Genomic DNA, 18,953 nt, shown 5'->3' on the forward strand with positions numbered 1-18,953 from the left:
CTCCCTCCACCCCCCCTCCCGTCATTTGTTTCCTTGTGCGTGCACTCTGCATCTCTCCTTCTCGTTCTAATATCGATTAAAATGCCCCTGATTCTTGACTCACATTTGCGTATAAACCAGCGGACCAAAGTTTCAGTCGCGCGTAACGTCGAACGACACATCTGAAAAAAAATTGTTGCGATATGAGGACTTCTCAAGAGGTCACCCATCCGAGTGCTACTCTCGCCCAAGCACACTTAACTGCAGAGTTGTGATGGGATCCAGTGCATTAGTGCTGGTATGATGCCACTTGTTTAATTTTGCGCTTCAAATACATACACTCCTCTTTTATTCCACCTCCCGTCATTTATTTCCTTGTGCGTGCGCACTGCACCTCCCGTACTCGTTCTAATATCAAAGTAAAATGTCACGACGCCGTGACTCAAATTTGCGAATAAACCTACGGACCATAAATCAAGTCGCGCGTAACGTCGAAAGAATCATCTGCAAAAAGATGGGTGCAACACGAGGACCTCCCAAGAAAATGGGTGAAATATAAGGACTTCGCAGGAGGTCACCCATCCGAGTACTTTTCTCGCCCAAGCACCCTTAACTGCGGAGTTCTGATAGAATCCGTTGCATTAGTGCTGGTATGATCTCTCATGTTTCATTCTGCACTGCAAATACATACACTCTTTCTTCTCCCATCCATCCTCCCGTCATTTGTTTCCTTGTGCGTGCACTCTGCATCTCTCTTTCTCGTTCTAATATCAAGTAATATACCCCGGCACCGTGACTCAACTTTGCAAATGAACTAGCGGTTTATAATTCCATTCGCGCGTAACATCGAACAACCCATCCGAAAAAAAATAGGTGCAACACGAGGGCTTCCCAAGTGGTCACCCATCCGAGTACTACCCTCGCCCAAGCACACTTAACTGCGGAGTTCTGATGGGATCCGGAGCTTTAGTGCTGGTATGATCGTACCTGTTTAATTTCGCGCTACGAATACATACGCTCCTTCTCCTTTCTTCCCCCTCTGGTAATTTGTTTCCTTGTGCGTTCACACTTCACCTCTCATTCTCGTTCTAATATCGATTAAAATGCACCTGCTTCTTGACTCACATTTGCTCATAAACCAGCGGACCCTAGTTCCAGTCGCGCGTAACGTCGAACGACCCGTTTGAAAAAAAATTGGTGCGACACGAGGACTTCCCAAGAGGTCACCCATCCGAGTACTACTCTCGCCCAAGCACACTTAACTGCGGAGTTCTTATGGGATCCGGTGCATTAGTGCTGGAATGATTTCACCTGTTTAATTTCGCGCTGCAAATACATAAACTCATTCCCCTTTCGTCCCCCTCCCGTCATTTGTTTCCTAGTGCGTGCGCACTGCAGCTCCCGTTCTCATTCTAATATCAAGTAAAATGCTACAGCGCCGTGACTCACATTTGCGAATTAACCTGAGGACCATAATTCAAGTCGCGCGTAACGTCGAAAGAATCATCTGCAAAAAAATGGGTGCAACACGAGGACCTCCTAAGAAAATGGGTGAAATATAAGGACTTCGCAGGAGGTCACCCATCCTAGTGCTACTCTAGCCCAAGCACCCTTAACTTGCGAAGTTCTGATAGAATCCGTTGCATTGGTGCTGATATGATTGCTAATGTTTCATTCTGCGCTGCAAATACATATACTTTTTCTCCCTCCATCCCCCCTCCCGTCATTTGTTTTCTTGTGCGTGCACTCTGCATCTCTCCTTCTCGTTCTAATATCGATTAAAATGCCCCTGCTTCTTGACTCACATTTGCGTATAAACCAGCGGACCCTAGTTCCAGTCGCGCGTAACGTCGAACGACCCGTCTGGAAAAAAATTAGTGCGACACGAGGACTTCCCAGGATGTCACCCATCCGAGTACTGCTCTCGCCCAAGTATACTTAACTGCGGAGTTTTGATGGGATCCGGTGCATTAGTACTGGTATGATCGCACATGTTTAATTTCGCGCTGCAAATACATAAACTCATTCTCCTTTCTTCCCCCTCCCATCATTTGTTTCCTTGTGCGTGCGCACTGCACCTCTCGTTCTCGTTCAAATATCAAGTAAAATGCCACGGCACCGTGACTCACATTTGCGAATAAATCTACGGACCATAATTAAAGTCGCGTGTAACGTCAAACGGCACATCTGAAAAAAAGAAAATGGGTGCAACACGAGAACTTCTCAGGAGGTAACCCATCATTGTACTACTTTCGCCAAAGCACACTTAACTGCGGAGTTCTGATGGGATCTGGTGCATTTGTGCTGGTGTGACCGCCCCTGTTTAATTTCGTGCTGAAAATACATACACTCCTTCTTCCCTCCCCCCCTCCCATCATTTGTTTCCTTGTGCGTTCACACTGCACCTCTCTTTCTCGTTCTAATATCGATTAAAATGCCCCTGATTCTTGACTCACATTTGCGTATAAACAAGCGGACCATAGTTCCAGTCGCGCGTAATGTCGAACGACCCATCTAAGAAAAAATTATTGCGATACGAGGACTTCCCAAGAGGTCACCCATCCGAGAACTATTCTCTCCCAAGCACGCTTAGCTGCAGAGTTCTGATGGGATCCAGTGCATTAGTGCTGTATTATTGCACCTGTTTAATTTCGCGCTGCAAATACATACACTCCTTCTCTTTTCTTCCTCATCCCGTCATTTGTTTCCTTGTGCATGCGCACTGCACCTCCCGTACTCGTTCTAATATCAAGTAAAATGCCACGGCGCCGTGACTCACATTTGCGAATAAACCTGCGAACCATAAATCAAGTCGCGCGTAACGTCGAAAGAATCATCTACAAAAAGATGGGTGCAACACGAGGACTTCACAAGAAAATGGGTGAAATATAAGGACTTCGCAGGAGATAACCCATGCTAGTACTACTCTCGCCCAACCACACTTAACTGCGGAGTTCTGATGGGATCCGGGGCTTTAGTGCTGGTATGATCGCACCTGTTTAATTTCGCGCTGCAAATACATACACTCCTTCTCCTTTCTTCCCCCTCCCGTCATTTATATCCTTGTGCGTTAACACTTCACCTCTCATTCTCATTCTAATATCGATTAAAATGCCCCTGCTTATTGACTCACATTTGCGTATAAATCAGCGGACGCTAGTTCCAGACGCGCCTAACGTCGAATGACCCGTCTGAAAAAAAATTGGTGCGACATGAGGACTTCCCAGGAGGTCACCCATCCGAGTACTAATCTCGCCTAAGCACACTTAACTGCAGAGTTCTGATGGGATCCGGTGCCACAGTGCTGGTATGATCGCACCCGTTTAATTTTGCGCTGCAAATACATAAACTCATTCCCCTTTTTTCCCCCTCCCGTCATTTGTATCCTTGTGCGTGCGCACTGCACCTCCCGTTCTCGTTCTAATATCAAGTAAAATGTCACGGCGCCGTGACTCACATTTGCGAATAAACCTGAGGACCATAATTCAAGTCGCGCGTAACCTCGAAAGAATTATCAGTAAAAAAATGGGTGCAACACGAGGACTTCACAAGAAAATGGGTGAAATATAAGGACTTCGCAGGAGGTAACCCATGCTAGTACTACTCTCGCCCAAGCACCCTTACCTACAGAGTTCTGATAGAATCCGTTGCATTAGTGCTGGTGTGATCGCACCTGTTTCATTTCTTGCTGAAAATACATACACTCCTTCTCCTTCCTTCTCCCTCCCATCAATTGTTTCCTTGTGCGTTCACACTGCACCTCTACTTCTCGTTCTAATATCGATTAAAATGCCCCTGCTTTTTGACTCACATTTGCGTATAAACCAGCGGACCCTAGTTCCAGTCGCGCGTAACGTCGAACGACCCGTCTGAAAAAAAATTGGTGCGACACGAGGACTTCCCAGGAGATCACCAATTCGAGTACTACTCTCGCCAAAGCACACTTAACTGTGGAGTTCTGACAGGATTCGGTGCATTAGTGCTGGTATGATCGCACCCGTTTAATTCCGCGCTGCAAATACATAAACTCCTTCTCCTTTCTTCCCCCTCCCGTCATTTGTTTCCTTGTGCGTGCGCACTGCACCTTCCGTGCTCCTTCTAATATCAAGTAAAATGCTACGGTGCCGTGACTCACAATTGCGAATAAACCTGAGGACCATAATTCAAGTCGCGCGTATCGTCGAAAGAATCATCTTCAAAAAAATGGGTGGAACACGAGGACTTCCTAAGAAAATGGGTGAAATATAAGGACTTCGCATGAGGTCACCCATCCTAGTGTTTCTCTCGCCCAAGCACCCTTAACTTGCGGAGTTCTGATAGAATCCGTTGCATTGGTGCTGGTATGATTGCTCATGTTTCATTCTGTGCTGCAAATACATACACTTTTTCTCCCTCCATCCCCCCTCCCGTCATTTGTTTCCTTGTGCGTGCACTCTGCATCTCTCCTTATCGTTCTAATATCGATTAAAATGCCCCTGCTTCTTGACTCACATTTGCGTATAAACCAGCGGACCTTAATTCCAGTCGCGCGTAACGTCGAACGACCCGTCTGAAAAAAAATTAGTGCGACACGAGGACTTCCCAGGAGGTCACCCATCCGAGTACTACTCTCGCCCAAGCAAACTTAACTGCAGAGTTCTGATGGGATCCGGTGCATTAGTGCTGGTATGATCGAACCCATTTAATTCAACGCTGCAAATACATAAACTCCTTCTCCTTTCTTCCCCCTCCCGTCATTTGTTTCCATGTGCGTGCACTCTGCATCTCTCTTTATCGTTCTAATATCCAGTAATATGCCCCGGCACCGTGACTCACCTTTGCAAATGAACCAGCGGTTTATAATTTCATTCGCGCGTAACATCGAACAACCCATCCGAAAAAAAGTAGGTGCAACACGAGGGCTTCCCAGGTGGTCACCCATCCGAGTACTACTCTCGCCGAAGCACACTTAACTGCGGAGTTCTGATGGGATCCGGGGCTTTAGTGCTGCTGTGATCGCACCTCTCTAATTTCGCGCTGCAAATACATATACTCCTCCTTTCTTCCCCCTCCCGTCATTTGTTTCCTTGTGCGTTCACACTGCACCTCTCATTCTCCTTCTAATATCGATTAAAATGCCCCTGATTCTTGACTCACATTTGCGTATAAACCAGCGGACCATAGTTCCAGTCGCGCGTAACGTCGAACGACCCATCTGAAAAAAAATTGTTGCGATACGAGGACTTCCCAAGCGGTCATCCATCCGAGTACTACTCTCGCCCAAGCACGCTTAACTGCAGAGTTCTGATGGGACCCAGTGCATTAATACTCGTATGATGCCACTTGTTTAATTTTGCGCTTCAAATACATACACTCCTTCTCATTTCTTCCTCCTCCCGTCATTTGTTTCCTTGTGCGTGCGCACTCACCTCCCGTACTCGTTTTAATATCAAGTAAAATGCCACGGCGCCGTGACTCACATTTGCGAATAAACCTGCAGACCATAAATCAAGTCGCGCGTAACGTCGAAAGAATCATCTGCAAAAAGATGGGTGCAACACGAGGACCTCCCAAGAAAATGGGTGAAATATAAGGACTTCGCAGGATGTCACCCGTCCGAGTACTTTTCTCGCCCAAGCACCCTTAACTGCGGAGTTCTGATAGAATCCGTTGCATTAGTGCTGGTATGATCCTTCATGTTTCATTCTGCACTGCAAATACATACACTCTTTCTCCTCCCATCCACCCTCCCGTCATTTGTTTCCTTGTGCGTGCATTCTGCATCTCTCTTTCTCGTTCTAATATCAAGTAATATGCTCTGGCACCGTGACTCACCTTTGCAAATGAACCAGCGGTTTATAATTCCATTCGCGCGTAATGTTGAACAACCCATCTAAAAAAAATAGGTCCAACATGAGGGCTTCCCAGGTAGTCACCCATCCGAGTACTACCCTCGCCCAAGCACACTTAACTGCGGAGTTCTGATGGGATCCGGGGCTTTAGTGCTGCTATGATCACACCTCTTTAATTTCGCGCTGCAAATACATACACTCCTCCTTTCTTCCCCCTCCCGTCATTTGTTTCCTTGTGCGTTCACACTTCACCTCTCATTCTCGTTCTAATATCGATTAAAATGCCCCTGCTTCTTGACTCACATTTGCGTATAAACCAGCGGACCCTAGTTCCAGACGCGCATAACGTCGAACGACCAGTCTGAAAAAAAATTTGTGCGACACAAGCACTTCCCAGGAGGTCAACCATCCGAGTACTAATCTCGCCCAAGCACACTTAACTGCGGAGTTCTGATGGGATCCGGGGCTTTAGTGCTGGTATGATCGCACCTGTTTAGTTTCGCGCTGCAAATACATACACTCCTTCTCTTTTCTTCCCCCTCCCGACTTTTGTTTCCTTGTGCGTGTGCGCTCCACCTCCCGTTCTCATTCTAATATCAAGTAAAATGCTACAACGCCGTGACTCACATTTGCGAATAAACCTGAGGACCATAATTCAAGTCGCGCGTAACGTCGAAAGAATCATCTACAAGAAAATGGGTGCAACACGAGGACTTCCCAAGAAAATGGTTGAAATATAAGGACTTCGCAGGAGGTAACCCAGGCTATTACTACTCTCGCACAAGCACCTTTACCTACGGAGTTCTGATAGAATCCGTTGCATTAGTGCTGGTACGATCGCACCTGTTTCATTCTGCGCTGCAAATACATACACTTTTTCTCCTTCCCTCCCCCTCCCATCAATTGTTTCCTTGTGCGTTCACACTGCACCTCTCCTTCTCGTTCTAATATCGATAAAAATGCCCCTGCTTCTTGACTCACATTTGCGAATAAACTAGCGGACCATAGTTCCAGTCGCGCGTAACGTCGAACGACCCGTCTGAAAAAAAATTGGTGCGACACGAGGACTTCCCAGGAGGTCACCCATCCGAGTACTACTCTCGCCCAAGCACACTTAGCTGCAGAGTTCTGATGGGATCCGGTGCATTAGTGCTAGTATGATCGCACTTGTTTAATTTCGCGCTGTAAATAGATAAACTCCTTCTCCTTTCTTCCCCCTCCCGTCATTTGTTTCCTTGTGCGTGCGCACTGTACCTCTCGTTCTCGTTCAAATATCAAGTAAAATGCCACGGCGCCGTGACTCACATTTGCGAATAAATCTGCGGACCATAATTAAAGTCGCGCGTAACGTCGAACGGCACATCTGAAAAAAAGAAAATGGGTGCAACACGAGAACTTCCGAGGAGGTAACCCATCATTGTACTACTTTCGTCAAAGCACACTTAACTGCGGAGTTCTGATGGGATCCGGTGCATTTGTGCTGGTGTGACCGCACCTGTTTAATTTCGTGCTGAAAATACATACACTCCTTCTTCCCTCCTCCCCTCCCATCATTTGTTTCCTTGTGCGTTCACACTGCACCTCTCCTTCTCGTTCTAATATCGATTAAAATATCCCTGATTCTTGACTCATATTTGCATATAAACCAGCGGACCATAGTTCCAGTCGCGCGTAACGTCGAACGACCCGTCTGAAAAAAAATTGGTGCAACACAAGGACTTCCCAGGAGGTCACCCATCCGAGTACTACTCTCGCCCAAGCACACTTAACTGCAGAGTTCTGATGGGATCCAGTGCATTAGTACTGGTATGATTGCACCCGTTTAATTTTACGATGCAAATACATAAACTCCTTCCCCTTTCTTCCCCCTCCCGTCATTTGTTTCCTTGTGCGTGCGCACTGCACCTCCCGTGCTCGTTTTAATATAAAGTAAAATACTACGGTGCCGTGACTCACATTTGCGAATAAACCTGAGGACCATAATTCAAGTCGCGTGTATCATCGAAAGAATCATCTGCAAAAAAATGGGTGCAACACGAGGACTTCACAAGAAAATGGGTGAAATATAAGGACTTCGCAGGAGGTAACCCATGCTAGTACTACTCTCGCCCAAGCACCCTTACCTACGGAGTTCTGATAGAATCCGTCGCATTAGTGCTGGTATGATCGCACCTGTTTCATTTCGTGCTGAAAATACATACACTCCTTCTCCTTCCCTCCCCCTCCCATCAATTGTTTTCTTGTGCGTTCACACTGCACCTCTCCTTCTCGTTCTAATATCGATTAAAATGCCCCTTCTTCTTGACTCACAATTGCGTATAAACCAGCGGACCCCAGTTCCAGTCGCGCGTAACGTCGAACGACCCGTCTTAAAAAAAATTTGTGCGACACGAGGACTTCCTAGGAGGTCACCCATCCGACTACTACTCTCGCCAAAGCACACTTAACTGCGAAGTTCTGATGGGATCCGGTGCATTAATGCTGGTATGATCGCACCTGTTTAATTCCGCGCTGCAAATACATAAACTCCTTCTCCTTTCTTCCCCCTCCCGTCATTTGTTTCCTTGTGCGTGCGCATTGCACCTTCCGTACTCGTTCTAATATCAAATAAAATGCTACGGTGCCGTGACTCACATTTGCGAATAAACCTGAGGACCATGATTCAAGTCGCGCGTATCGTCGAAACAATCATCTGCAAAAAAATGGGTGCAACACGAGGACTTCCTAAGAAAATTGGTGAAATATAAGGACTTCGCAGGAGGTCACCCATCCTAGTGCTACTCTCGCCCAAGCACCCTTAACTTGCGGAGTTCTGATAGAATCCGTTGCATTGGTGCTGGTATGATTGCTCATGTTTCATTATGCGGTGCAAATACATACACTTTTTCTCCCTCCATCCCCCCTCCCGTCATTTGTTTCCTTGTGCGTGCACTCTGCATCTCTCATTCTCGTTCTAATATCGATTAAAATGCCCCTGCTTCTTGACTCACATTTGCGTATAAACCAGTGGATGCTAGTTCCAGTCGCGCGTAACGTCGAACGACCCGTCTGAAAAAAAATTGGTGCGACACGAGGACTTCCCAGGAGGTCATCCATCCGAGTACTACTCTCGCCCAAGCACACTTAACTGCGGAGTTCTGATGGGATCCGGTGCATTAGTGCTGGTATGATCGCACCCGTTTAATTCAACGCTGCAAATACATAAACTCCTTCTCCTTTCTTCCCCCTCCCGTCATTTGTTTTCTTGTGCGTGCGCACTACACCTCTCGTTCTCGTTCAAATATCAAGTAAAATGCCACGGTGCCGTTACTCACATTTGCGAATAAATCTGCGGACCATAATTAAAGTCGCGCGTAACGTCGAACGGCACATCCAAAAAAAAGAAAATGGGTGCAACACGAGAACTTCCCAGGAGGTAACCCATCATTGTACTACTTTCGCCAAAGCACACTTAACTGCGGAGTTCTGATGGGATCCGATGGATTTGTGCTGGTGTGACCACACCTGTTTAATTTCATGCTGAAAATACATACACTCCTTCTTCCCTCCCCCCCTCCCATCATTTGTTTCCTTGTGCGTTCACACTGCACCTCTCCTTCTCATTCTAATATCGATTAAAATGCCCCTGATTCTTGTCATATTTGCGTATAAACGCGCGGTGACTCACATTTGCGAATAAATCTGCGGACCATAATTAAAGTCGAGCGTAACGTCGAACGGCACATCTGAAAAAAAGAAAATGGGTGCAGCACGAGAACTTCCCAGGAGGTAACCCATCATTGTACTACTTTCGCCAAAGCACACTTAACTGCGGAGTTCTGATGGGATTCGCTGCATTTGTGCTGGTATGACCGCACCTGTTTAATTTCGTGCTGAAAATACATACACTCCTTCTTCCCTCCTCCCCTCCCATCATTTGTTTCCTTGTGCGTTCACACTGGACCTCTCCTTCTCGTTCTAATATCGATTAAAATGCCCCTGCTTCATGACTCACATTTGCGTATAAACCAGCGGACCCTCGTTCTAGACGCGCGTAACGTCGAACGACCCGTCTGAAAAAAAATTGGTGCAACACGAGGACTTCCCAAGAGGTCACTCATCCGAGTACTAATCTCGCCCAAGCACACTTCACTGCGGAGTTCTGATGGGATCCGGTGCATTAGTGCTGGTATGATCGCACCTGTTTAATTTCGCGCTGCAAATACATAAACTCATTCCCCTTTCTTCCCCCTCCCGTCATTTGTTTCCTTGTGCGTGCGCACTGCACCTCTCGTTCTCGTTCTACTATCAAGTAAAATACCACGGCGCCGTGACTCACATTTGCGAATAAACCTGAGGACCATAATTCAAGTCGCGCGTAACGTCGAACGAATCATCTGCAAAAAAATGGGTGCAACACGAGGACTTCCTAAGAAAATGGGTGAAATATAAGAACTTCGCAGAAGGTAACCCATGCTAGAACTACTCTCGCCCAAGCACCCTTACCTACGGAGTTCTGATAGAATCCGTTGCATTAGTGCTGGTACGATCGCACCTGTTTCATTTCGTGCTGAAAATACATACACTCCTTCTCCTTCCCTCCCCCTCCCATCAATTGTTTCCTTGTGCGTTCACACTGTACCTCTGCTTCTCGTTCCAATATCGATTAAAATGCCCCTGCTTCTTGACTCACATTTGCGTATAAACCAGCGGACCCTCGTTCTAGTCACGCGTAACGTCGAACGACCCATCTGAAAAAAAATTGGTGCGATGCGAGGACTTTTTGCGTATAAACCAGCGGAGCCTCGTTCCAGTCACGCGTAACGTCGAACGACCCATCTGAAAAAAAATTGGTGCGACGCGAGGACTTACCAAGAGGTCACCCATCCGAGTACTACTCCCGCCCAAGCACACTTAACTGTAGAGTTCTGATGGGATCCAGTGCATTAGTGCTTGTATGATGCCATTTGTTTAATTTTGCGCTTCAAATACATACACTCCTTCTCTTTTCTTCCTCATCCCGTCATTTGTTTCCTTGTGCGTGCGCACTGCACCTCCCGTACTCGTTCTAATATCAAGTAAAATACCACGGTGCCATGACTCACATTTGCGAATAAACCTGTGGACCATAAATCAAGTCGCGCGTAACGTCGAAAGAATCATCTGCAAAAAGATGGGTGCAACACGAGGACCTCCCAAGAAAATGGGTGAAATATAAGGACTTCGCAGAAGGTCACCCATCCGAGTACTTTTCTCGCCCAAGCACCCTTAACTGCGGAGGTCTGATAGAATCCGTTGCATTAGTGCTGGTATGATCCCTCATGTTTCATTCTGCATTGCAAATACATACACTATTTCTCCTCCCATCCCCCCTCCCGTCATTTGTTTCCTTGTGCGTGCACTCTGCATCTCTCTTTCTCGTTCTAATATCAAGTAATATGACCCAGCACCGTGACTCACCTTTGCAAATGAACCAGTGGTTTATAATTTCATTCGCGCGTAACGTCGAACAACCCATCCGAAAAGAAATAGGTGCAACACGAGGGCTTCCCAAGTGGTCACCCATCCGAGTACTACCCTCGCCCAAGCACACTTAACTGCGGAGTTCTGATGGGATCTGGAGTTTTGGTGCTGGTATGATCGCACCTGTTTAATTTTGCGCTGCAAATACATACACTCCTTCTCCTTTCTTCCCCCTCCGGTCATTTGTTTCCTTGTGCGTTCACACTTTACCTCTCATTCTCGTTCTAATATCGATTAAAATGCCCCTGATTCTTGACTCAAATTTGTGTATAAACCAGCGGACCCTAGTTCCAGATGCGTGTAACGTCGAACGACCCGTCTGAAAAAAAAATTGGTGCGACACGAGGACTTCCCAGGAGGTCATCCATCCGAGTACTAATCTCACCCAAGCACACTTAACTACAGAGTTCTGATGGGATCCGGGGCTTTAGTGCTGGTATGATCACACCTGTTTAGTTTCGCGCTACAAATACATACACTCCTTCTCCTTTCTTCCCCCTCCCGTCATTTGTTTCCTTGTGCGTTCACACTTCACCTCTTATTCTCGTTCTAATATCGATTAAAATGCCCCTGCTTCTTGACTCACATTTGGGTATAAACCAGCGGACCCTAGTTCCAGATATGCGTACTGTCGAACGACCCCTCTGAAAAAAAATTGGTGGGACACGAGGACTTCCCAGGAGGTCACCCATTCGAGTACTAATCTCGCCAAAACACACTTCACTTCGGAGTTCTAATGGGATCCGGTGCATTAGTGCTGGTATGATCGCACCTGTTTAATTTCGCGCTGCAAATACATAAACTCTTTCCCCTTTCTTCTCCCTCCCATCATTTGTTTCCTTGTGCTTGCGCGCTACACCTCCCGTTCTCGTTCTAATATCAAGTAAAATGCTACAGCGTCGTGACTCACATTTGTGAATAAACCTGAGGACCATAATTCAAGTCACGCGTAACGTCGAAAGAATCATCTGCAAAAAAATAGGTGCAACACGAGGACTTCACAAGAAAATGGGTGAAATATAAGGACTTCGTAGGAGGTAACCCACGCTAGTACTACTCTCCCCCAAGCACCCTTACCTACGGAGTTCTGATAGAATCCGTTGCATTAGTGCTGGTATGATCGTACCTGTTTCATTTCGTGCTGAAAATACATACACTCCTTCTCCTTCCCTCCTCCTCCCACCAATTGTTTCCTTGTGCGTTCACACTGCACCTCTCCTTCTCGTTCTAATATCGATTTAAATGCCCCTGCTTTTTTACTCACATTTGCGTATAAACCAGCGGACCCTAGTTCCAGTCGCGCGTAACGTCGAACGACCCGTCTGAAAAAAAAATTAGTGTGACACGAGGACTTCCCAGGAGGTCACCATAAATCAAGTCGCGCGTAACGTCGAAAGAATCATCTGCAAAAAGATGGGTGCAACACGAGGACCTCCCAAGAAAATGGGTGAAATATAAGGACTTCGCAGAAGGTCACCCATCCGAGTACTTTTCTCGCCCAAGCACCCTTAACTGCGGAGGTCTGATAGAATCCGTTGCATTAGTGCTGGTATGATCCCTCATGTTTCATTCTGCATTGCAAATACATACACTATTTCTCCTCCCATCCCCCCTCCCGTCATTTGTTTCCTTGTGTGTGCACTCTGCATCTCTCTTTCTCGTTCAAATATCAAGTAATATGACCCGGCACCGTGACTCACCTTTGCAAATGAACCAGCGGTTTATCATTCCATTCGCGCGTAACGTCGAACAACCCATCCAAGAAAAAAAAGGTGCAACACGAGGGCTTCCCAGGAGGTCACCCATCCGAGTACTACTCTCGCCCAAGCACACTTAACTGCGGAGTTCTGATGGAATCCGATGCATTAATGCTGGTATGATCGCACCCGTTTAATTTCGCGCTGCAAATACATAAATTCCTTCTCCTTTCTTCCCCCTCCCATCATTTATTTCCTTGTGCGTGCGCACTGCACCTCCCGTGCTCAATCTAATATCAAGTAAAATGCTACGGTACCGTGACTCACATTTGCGAATAAACCTGAGGACCATAATTCAAGTCGCACGTATCGTCAAAACAATCATCTGCAAAAAAATGGGTGCAACACGAGGACTTCCTGAGAAAATGGGTGAAATATAAGGACTTCGCAGGAGGTCACCCATCCTAGTGCTACTCTCGCCCAAGCACCCTTAACTTGCGGAGTTCTGATAGAATCCGTTGCATTGGTGCTAGTATGATTGCTCATGTTTCATTATGCGCTGCAAATACATACACTTTTTCTCCCTCCATCCCCCCTCCCGTCATTTGTTTCCTTGTGCGTGCACTGTGCATCTCTCCTTCTCGTTCTAATATCGACTAAAATGCCCCTGCTTCTTGACTCACATTTGCGTATAAATCAGTGGACCCTAGTTCAAGTCGCGCGTAACGTTGAACGACCCGTCTGAAAAAAAAAATTAGTGCGACACGAGGACTTCCCCGGAGGTCACCCATCCGAGTACTACTCTCGCCCATGCACACTTAACTGCGGAGTTCTGATCGGATCCGGTGCATAAGTGCTGGTATGATCGCACCTGTTTAATTTTGCGCTGCAAATACATAAACTACTTCTCCTTTCTTCCCCCTCCCGTCATTTGTTTCCTTGTGCGTGCACACTGCACCTCTCGTTCTCGTTCAAATATCAAGTAAAATGCCACAGCACCGTGACTCACATTTGTGAATAAATCTGCGGACCATAATTAAAGTCGCGCGTAACGTCGAACGGCACATCTGAAAAAAAGAAAATGGGTGCAACACGAGAACTTCCGAGGAGGTAACCCATCATTGTACTACTTTCGTCAAAGCACACTTAACTGCGGAGTTCTGATGGGATCCGGTGCATTTGTGCTGGTGTGAGCGCACCTGTTTAATTTCGGGCATAAAATACATACACTCCTTCTTCCCTCCTCCCCTCCAATCATTTGTTTCCTTGTGCATTCACACTGCACCTCTCCTTCTCGTTCTAATATCGATTAAAATGCCCCAGATTCTTGACTCACATTTGCGTATAAACCAGCGGATTGTAGTTCCAGTCGCGCTTAACGTCGAACGACCCGTCTAAAAAAAAACTGGTGCGACACGAGGACTTCCCAAGAGGTCACCCATCCGAGTACTACTCTCGCCCAAGCACACTTAACTGCGGAGTTCTGATGGGATCCGGTGCATTAGTGCTGGTATGACCGCACCCGTTCAAATCCGCGCTGCAAATACATAAACTCCTTCTCCTTTCTTCCCCCTTCCGTCATTTGTTTCCTTGTGCGTGCGCACTGCACCTCTCGTTCTCGTTCAAATATCAAGTAAAATATCACGGCGCCGTGACTCACATTTGCGAATAAATCTGCGGACCATAATTAAAGTCGCGCGTAACGTCGAACGGTACATCTGAAAAAAAGAAAATGGGTGCAACACGAGAACTTCCCAGGAGGTAACCCATCATTGTACTACTTTCGCCAAAGAAAACTTAACTGCGGAGTTCTGATGGGATCCGGTGCATTTGTGCTGGTGTGACCGCACCTGTTTAATTTCGTGCTGAAAATACATACACTCCTTCTTCCCTCTCCCCTCCCATCATTTGTTTCCTTGTGCGTTCACACTGCACCTCTCCTTCTTGTTCTAATATCGATTAAAATGCCCCTGATTCTTGACTCACATTTGCGAATAAACCAGCGGACCATACTTCCAGTCGCGCCTAACGTCGAATGACCCATCTGAAAAAAAATTGTTGCGATACGAGGACTTCCCAAGAGGTCACCCATCCGAGTACTTCTCTCGCCCAAGCACACTTAACTACAGAGTTCTGATGGGATCCAGTGCAGTAGTGCTGGTATGATGCCACTTGTTTAATTTTGCGCTTCAAATACATACACACATTCTCGTTTTTTCCTCATCCCGTCATTTGTTTCCTTGTGCGTGCGCACTGCACCTCCCGTACTCGTTCTACTATCAAGTAAAATGCCACGGCGCCGTGACTCACATTTGCAAATAAACCTGCGGACCATAAATCAAGTTGCGCGTAACGTCGAAAGAATCATCTGCAAAAAGATGGGTGCAACACGAGGACCTCCCAAGAAAATGGGTGAAATATAAGGACTTCGCAGGAGGTCACCCATCCGAGTACTTTTCTCGCCCAAGCACCCTTAACTGCGGAGTTCTGACAGAATCCGTTGCATTGGTGCTGGTATGATTGCTCATGTTTCATTCTGCGCTGCAAATACTTGCACTTTTTCTCCCTCCACCCACCCTCCCGTCATTTGTTTCCTTGTGCGTGCACTCTATATCTCTCCTTCTCGTTCTAATATCGATTAAAATGCCCCTGCTTCTTGACTCACATTTGCGTATAAACCAGTGGACCCTAGTTCCAGTCGCGCGTAACGTCGAACGACCCGTCTGAAAAAAAAAAATTAGTGCGACACGAGGACTTCCCAGGAGGTAACCCATCCGAGTACTACTCTCGCCCAAGCACACTTAACTGCGGAGTTCTGATGGGATCCGGTGCATTAGTGCTAGTATGATCGAACTTGTTTAATTTCGTGCTGCAAATACATAAATTCCTTCCCCTTTCTTCCCCCTCCCGTCATTTGTTTCCAAGTGCGTGCGCACTGCACCTTTCGTTCTCGTTCAAATATCAAGTAAAATGCCACGGCGCCATGACTCACATTTGCGAATAAACCTGCGGACCATAATTAAAGTCGCGCGTAACGTCAAACGGCACATCTGAAAAAAAGAAAATGGGTGCAACACGAGAACTTCCCAGGAGGTAACCCATCATTGTACTACTTTCGCCAAAGCACACTTAACTGCGGAGTTCTGATGGGATCCGGTGCACTTGTGCTGGTGTGACCGCACCTGTTTAATTTTGTGCTGAAAATACATACACTCCTTCTTCCCTCCCCCCCTCCCATCATTTGTTTCCTTGTGCGTTCACACTGCACCTCTCCTTCTCGTTCTAATATCGATTAAAATACCCCTGATTTGTGACCTGCATTTGCGTATAAACCAGCGGACTATAGTTCCAGTCGCGCGTAATGTCGAACGACCCGTCTGAAAAAAAAAATTGGCGCAACACAAGGACCTCCCAGGAGGTCACCCATCCGAGTACCACTCTCACCCAAGCACACTTAACTGCGGAGTTCTGATGGGATCCAGTGCATTAGTGCTGGTATGATCGCACCCGTTTAATTTCGCGCTGCAAATACATAAACTCCTTCTCCTTTCTTCCACCTCCCGTCATTTGTTTCCTTGTGCGTGCGCACTGCACCTCCCGTGCTCGTTCTAAAATCAAGTAAAATACTACGGTGCCGTGACTCACATTTGCGAATAAACCTGAGGACCATAATTCAAGTCGCGCGTAACGTCGAAAGAATCATCTGCAAAAAAATGGGTGCAACACGAGGACTTCACAAGAAAATGAGTGAAATATAAGAACTTCGCAGGAGGTAACCCATGCTAGTACTACTCTCGCCGAAGCACCCTTACCTATGGAGTTCTGATAGAATCCGCTGCATTAGTGCTGGTATTATCGCACTTGTTTCATTTCGTGCTGAAAATACACACACTCCTTCTCCTTCCCTCCCCCTGCCATCAATTGTTTCCTTTTGCGTTCACACTGCACCTCTCCTTCTCGTTCTAACATCGATTAAAATGCCCCTGCTTCTTGACTCACATTTGCGTATAAACCAGCAGACCCCAGTTCCAGTCGCGCGTAATGTCGAACGACCCGTCTGAAAAAAAATTGGTGCGACACGAGGACTTCCCAGGAGGTCACCCATCCGAGTACTACTCTCGCCAAAGCACACTTAACTGGAGTTCTGACGGGATCCAGTGCATTAGTGCTGGTATGATCGCACCCGTTTAATTCCGCGCTGCAAATACATAAACTCCTTCTCCTTTCTTCCCCCTCCCGTCATTTGTTTCCTTGTGCGTGCACACTGCACCTCCCGTGCTCGTTCTTATATCAAGTAAAATACTACGGTGCCGTGACTCACATTTGCGAATAAACCTGAGGACCATAATTCAAGTCGCGCGTAACGTCGAAAGAATCATCTGCAAAAAAATAGGTGCAACACGAGGACTTCACAAGAAAATGGGTGAAATATAAGGACTTCGCAGGAGGTAACCCATGCTAGTACTACTCTCGCCCAAGCACCCTTAACATGCGGAGTTCTGATAGAATCCATTGCATTGGTGCATATATGATTGCTCATGTTTCATTCTGCGCTTTAAAATACATACACTTTTTCTCCCTCCATCCCCCCTCCCGTTATTTGTTTCCTTGTGCGTGCACTCTGCATCTCTCCTTCTCGTTCTAATATCGATTAAAATGCCTTTGCTTCTTGACTCACATTTGCGTATAAATCAGTGGACCCTAGTTCCAGTCGCGCGTAACGTCGAACGACCCGTCTGAAAAAAAAAAAATTAGTGCGACACGAGGACTTCCCAGGAGGTCACCCATCCAAATACTACTCCCGCCCAAGCACACTTAACTGCGGAGTTCTGATGGGATCCGGTGCATTAGTGATGGTATGATTGCACCTGATTTTTCATGCCGCAAATACATAAAATCCTTCTCCTTTCTTCCCCCCCCCGGTCATTTGTTTCCTTGTGCGTGCGCACTGCACCTCTCGTTCTCGTTCAAATATTAAGTAAAATGCCACGGCGCCGTGACTCACATTTGTGAATAAATCTGCGGACCATAATTAAAGTCGCGCGTAACGTCGAACGGCACATCTGAAGAAAAGAAAATGGGTGCAACACGAGAACTTCACCAGAAAATTGGTGAAATATAAGGACTTCGCAGGAGGTAACCCATGCTAGTACTACTCTCGCCCAAGCACCCTTACCTACGGAGTTCTGATAGAATCCGTTCCATTAGTGCTGGTATGATCGCACCTGTTTCATTTCGTGCTGAAAATACATACACTCATTCTCCTTCCCTCCCCCTCCCATCAATTGTTTCCTTGTGCGTTCACACTGCACCTCTCCTTCTCGTTCTAATATGGATTAAAATGCCCCTGCTTCTTGACTCACATTTGCGTATAAACAAGCGGACACTTAACTGCAGAGTTCTGATGGGATCCAGTGCAGTAGTGCTGGTATGAAGCCACTTGTTTAATTTTGCGCTGCAAATACATAAACTAATTCCCCTTTCTTCCCCCTCCCGTCATTTGTTTCCTTGTGCGTTCACACTGCACCTCTCCTTCTCGTTCTAATATCGATTAAAATGCCCCTGATTCTTGACTCACATTTGTGTATAAACCAACGGACCATAGTTCCAGTCGCGTGTAACGTCGAACGACCCGTCTGAAAAAAAATTGTTGCGATACGAGGACTTCCCAAGAGGTCACCCATCCGAGTACTACTCTCGCCCAAGCACGCTTAATTGCAGAGTTCTGATGGGATCCAGTGCATCAGTGCTGGTATGATGCCACGTGTTTAATTTTGCGCTTCAAATACATACACTCCTTCTCTTTTCTTCCTCCTCCCGTAATTTGTTTCCTTGTGCGTGCGCACTGCACCTCCCGTACTCGTTCTAATATCAAGTAAAATGCTACAGTGCCGTGACTCACATTTGCGAATAAACCTGAGGACCATAATTCAAGTCGCGCGTA

General features: G+C 46.7%; 5 non-coding genes and 31 pseudogenes across 5 annotated transcripts; all 36 read right to left on the reverse strand.

Moving 5' to 3' along the window:
- Positions 1 to 524: 524 nt before the first annotated feature.
- LOC148258353 (5S ribosomal RNA) lies at positions 525 to 643 on the reverse strand (annotated as a pseudogene).
- Positions 644 to 849: 206 nt separating this feature from the next.
- LOC148258354 (5S ribosomal RNA) lies at positions 850 to 968 on the reverse strand. Its single transcript, XR_015821135.1, has one exon. It is a non-coding gene; the product is annotated as a 5S ribosomal RNA (ribosomal RNA).
- A 205-nt stretch (positions 969 to 1,173) lies between these two features.
- Positions 1,174 to 1,292, reverse strand: LOC148258355 (5S ribosomal RNA; annotated as a pseudogene).
- Positions 1,293 to 1,853: 561 nt separating this feature from the next.
- LOC148258356 (5S ribosomal RNA) lies at positions 1,854 to 1,972 on the reverse strand (annotated as a pseudogene).
- Positions 1,973 to 2,181: 209 nt separating this feature from the next.
- On the reverse strand, positions 2,182 to 2,300 carry LOC148258357 (5S ribosomal RNA; annotated as a pseudogene).
- Positions 2,301 to 2,857: 557 nt separating this feature from the next.
- On the reverse strand, positions 2,858 to 2,976 carry LOC148258358 (5S ribosomal RNA; annotated as a pseudogene).
- Positions 2,977 to 3,181: 205 nt separating this feature from the next.
- LOC148258359 (5S ribosomal RNA) lies at positions 3,182 to 3,300 on the reverse strand (annotated as a pseudogene).
- Positions 3,301 to 3,859: 559 nt separating this feature from the next.
- LOC148258360 (5S ribosomal RNA) lies at positions 3,860 to 3,978 on the reverse strand (annotated as a pseudogene).
- A 561-nt stretch (positions 3,979 to 4,539) lies between these two features.
- LOC148258361 (5S ribosomal RNA) lies at positions 4,540 to 4,658 on the reverse strand (annotated as a pseudogene).
- Positions 4,659 to 4,863: 205 nt separating this feature from the next.
- LOC148258362 (5S ribosomal RNA) lies at positions 4,864 to 4,982 on the reverse strand (annotated as a pseudogene).
- Positions 4,983 to 5,861: 879 nt separating this feature from the next.
- On the reverse strand, positions 5,862 to 5,980 carry LOC148258363 (5S ribosomal RNA; annotated as a pseudogene).
- A 202-nt stretch (positions 5,981 to 6,182) lies between these two features.
- LOC148258364 (5S ribosomal RNA) lies at positions 6,183 to 6,301 on the reverse strand (annotated as a pseudogene).
- Positions 6,302 to 6,860: 559 nt separating this feature from the next.
- On the reverse strand, positions 6,861 to 6,979 carry LOC148258365 (5S ribosomal RNA; annotated as a pseudogene).
- Positions 6,980 to 7,188: 209 nt separating this feature from the next.
- Positions 7,189 to 7,307, reverse strand: LOC148258366 (5S ribosomal RNA; annotated as a pseudogene).
- A 204-nt stretch (positions 7,308 to 7,511) lies between these two features.
- On the reverse strand, positions 7,512 to 7,630 carry LOC148258367 (5S ribosomal RNA; annotated as a pseudogene).
- Positions 7,631 to 8,189: 559 nt separating this feature from the next.
- Positions 8,190 to 8,308, reverse strand: LOC148258368 (5S ribosomal RNA; annotated as a pseudogene).
- A 561-nt stretch (positions 8,309 to 8,869) lies between these two features.
- LOC148258369 (5S ribosomal RNA) lies at positions 8,870 to 8,988 on the reverse strand. Its single transcript, XR_015821084.1, has one exon. It is a non-coding gene; the product is annotated as a 5S ribosomal RNA (ribosomal RNA).
- Positions 8,989 to 9,197: 209 nt separating this feature from the next.
- LOC148258370 (5S ribosomal RNA) lies at positions 9,198 to 9,316 on the reverse strand (annotated as a pseudogene).
- A 234-nt stretch (positions 9,317 to 9,550) lies between these two features.
- Positions 9,551 to 9,669, reverse strand: LOC148258371 (5S ribosomal RNA; annotated as a pseudogene).
- Positions 9,670 to 9,873: 204 nt separating this feature from the next.
- Positions 9,874 to 9,992, reverse strand: LOC148258372 (5S ribosomal RNA; annotated as a pseudogene).
- Positions 9,993 to 10,636: 644 nt separating this feature from the next.
- On the reverse strand, positions 10,637 to 10,758 carry LOC148258373 (5S ribosomal RNA; annotated as a pseudogene).
- Positions 10,759 to 11,318: 560 nt separating this feature from the next.
- On the reverse strand, positions 11,319 to 11,437 carry LOC148258374 (5S ribosomal RNA). The gene has a single exon (XR_015820942.1). It is a non-coding gene; the product is annotated as a 5S ribosomal RNA (ribosomal RNA).
- Positions 11,438 to 11,643: 206 nt separating this feature from the next.
- On the reverse strand, positions 11,644 to 11,762 carry LOC148258375 (5S ribosomal RNA; annotated as a pseudogene).
- A 205-nt stretch (positions 11,763 to 11,967) lies between these two features.
- On the reverse strand, positions 11,968 to 12,086 carry LOC148258376 (5S ribosomal RNA; annotated as a pseudogene).
- A 995-nt stretch (positions 12,087 to 13,081) lies between these two features.
- On the reverse strand, positions 13,082 to 13,200 carry LOC148258377 (5S ribosomal RNA). The gene has a single exon (XR_015820572.1). It is a non-coding gene; the product is annotated as a 5S ribosomal RNA (ribosomal RNA).
- A 563-nt stretch (positions 13,201 to 13,763) lies between these two features.
- Positions 13,764 to 13,882, reverse strand: LOC148258378 (5S ribosomal RNA; annotated as a pseudogene).
- Positions 13,883 to 14,091: 209 nt separating this feature from the next.
- LOC148258379 (5S ribosomal RNA) lies at positions 14,092 to 14,210 on the reverse strand (annotated as a pseudogene).
- A 204-nt stretch (positions 14,211 to 14,414) lies between these two features.
- Positions 14,415 to 14,533, reverse strand: LOC148258380 (5S ribosomal RNA). The gene has a single exon (XR_015821106.1). It is a non-coding gene; the product is annotated as a 5S ribosomal RNA (ribosomal RNA).
- Positions 14,534 to 14,742: 209 nt separating this feature from the next.
- Positions 14,743 to 14,861, reverse strand: LOC148258381 (5S ribosomal RNA; annotated as a pseudogene).
- A 203-nt stretch (positions 14,862 to 15,064) lies between these two features.
- LOC148258382 (5S ribosomal RNA) lies at positions 15,065 to 15,182 on the reverse strand (annotated as a pseudogene).
- Positions 15,183 to 15,746: 564 nt separating this feature from the next.
- LOC148258383 (5S ribosomal RNA) lies at positions 15,747 to 15,865 on the reverse strand (annotated as a pseudogene).
- A 209-nt stretch (positions 15,866 to 16,074) lies between these two features.
- On the reverse strand, positions 16,075 to 16,193 carry LOC148258384 (5S ribosomal RNA; annotated as a pseudogene).
- A 206-nt stretch (positions 16,194 to 16,399) lies between these two features.
- On the reverse strand, positions 16,400 to 16,518 carry LOC148258385 (5S ribosomal RNA; annotated as a pseudogene).
- A 559-nt stretch (positions 16,519 to 17,077) lies between these two features.
- Positions 17,078 to 17,194, reverse strand: LOC148258386 (5S ribosomal RNA; annotated as a pseudogene).
- Positions 17,195 to 17,760: 566 nt separating this feature from the next.
- LOC148258387 (5S ribosomal RNA) lies at positions 17,761 to 17,879 on the reverse strand (annotated as a pseudogene).
- Positions 17,880 to 18,656: 777 nt separating this feature from the next.
- Positions 18,657 to 18,774, reverse strand: LOC148258388 (5S ribosomal RNA; annotated as a pseudogene).
- Between the last annotated feature and the right edge of the window lie 179 nt (positions 18,775 to 18,953).

This window comes from Carica papaya, chromosome 5 (assembly GCF_054855325.1).
Source record: "Carica papaya isolate Zhongbai chromosome 5, ASM5485532v1, whole genome shotgun sequence".
NCBI classification, from domain to species: Eukaryota; Viridiplantae; Streptophyta; class Magnoliopsida; order Brassicales; family Caricaceae; genus Carica; species Carica papaya.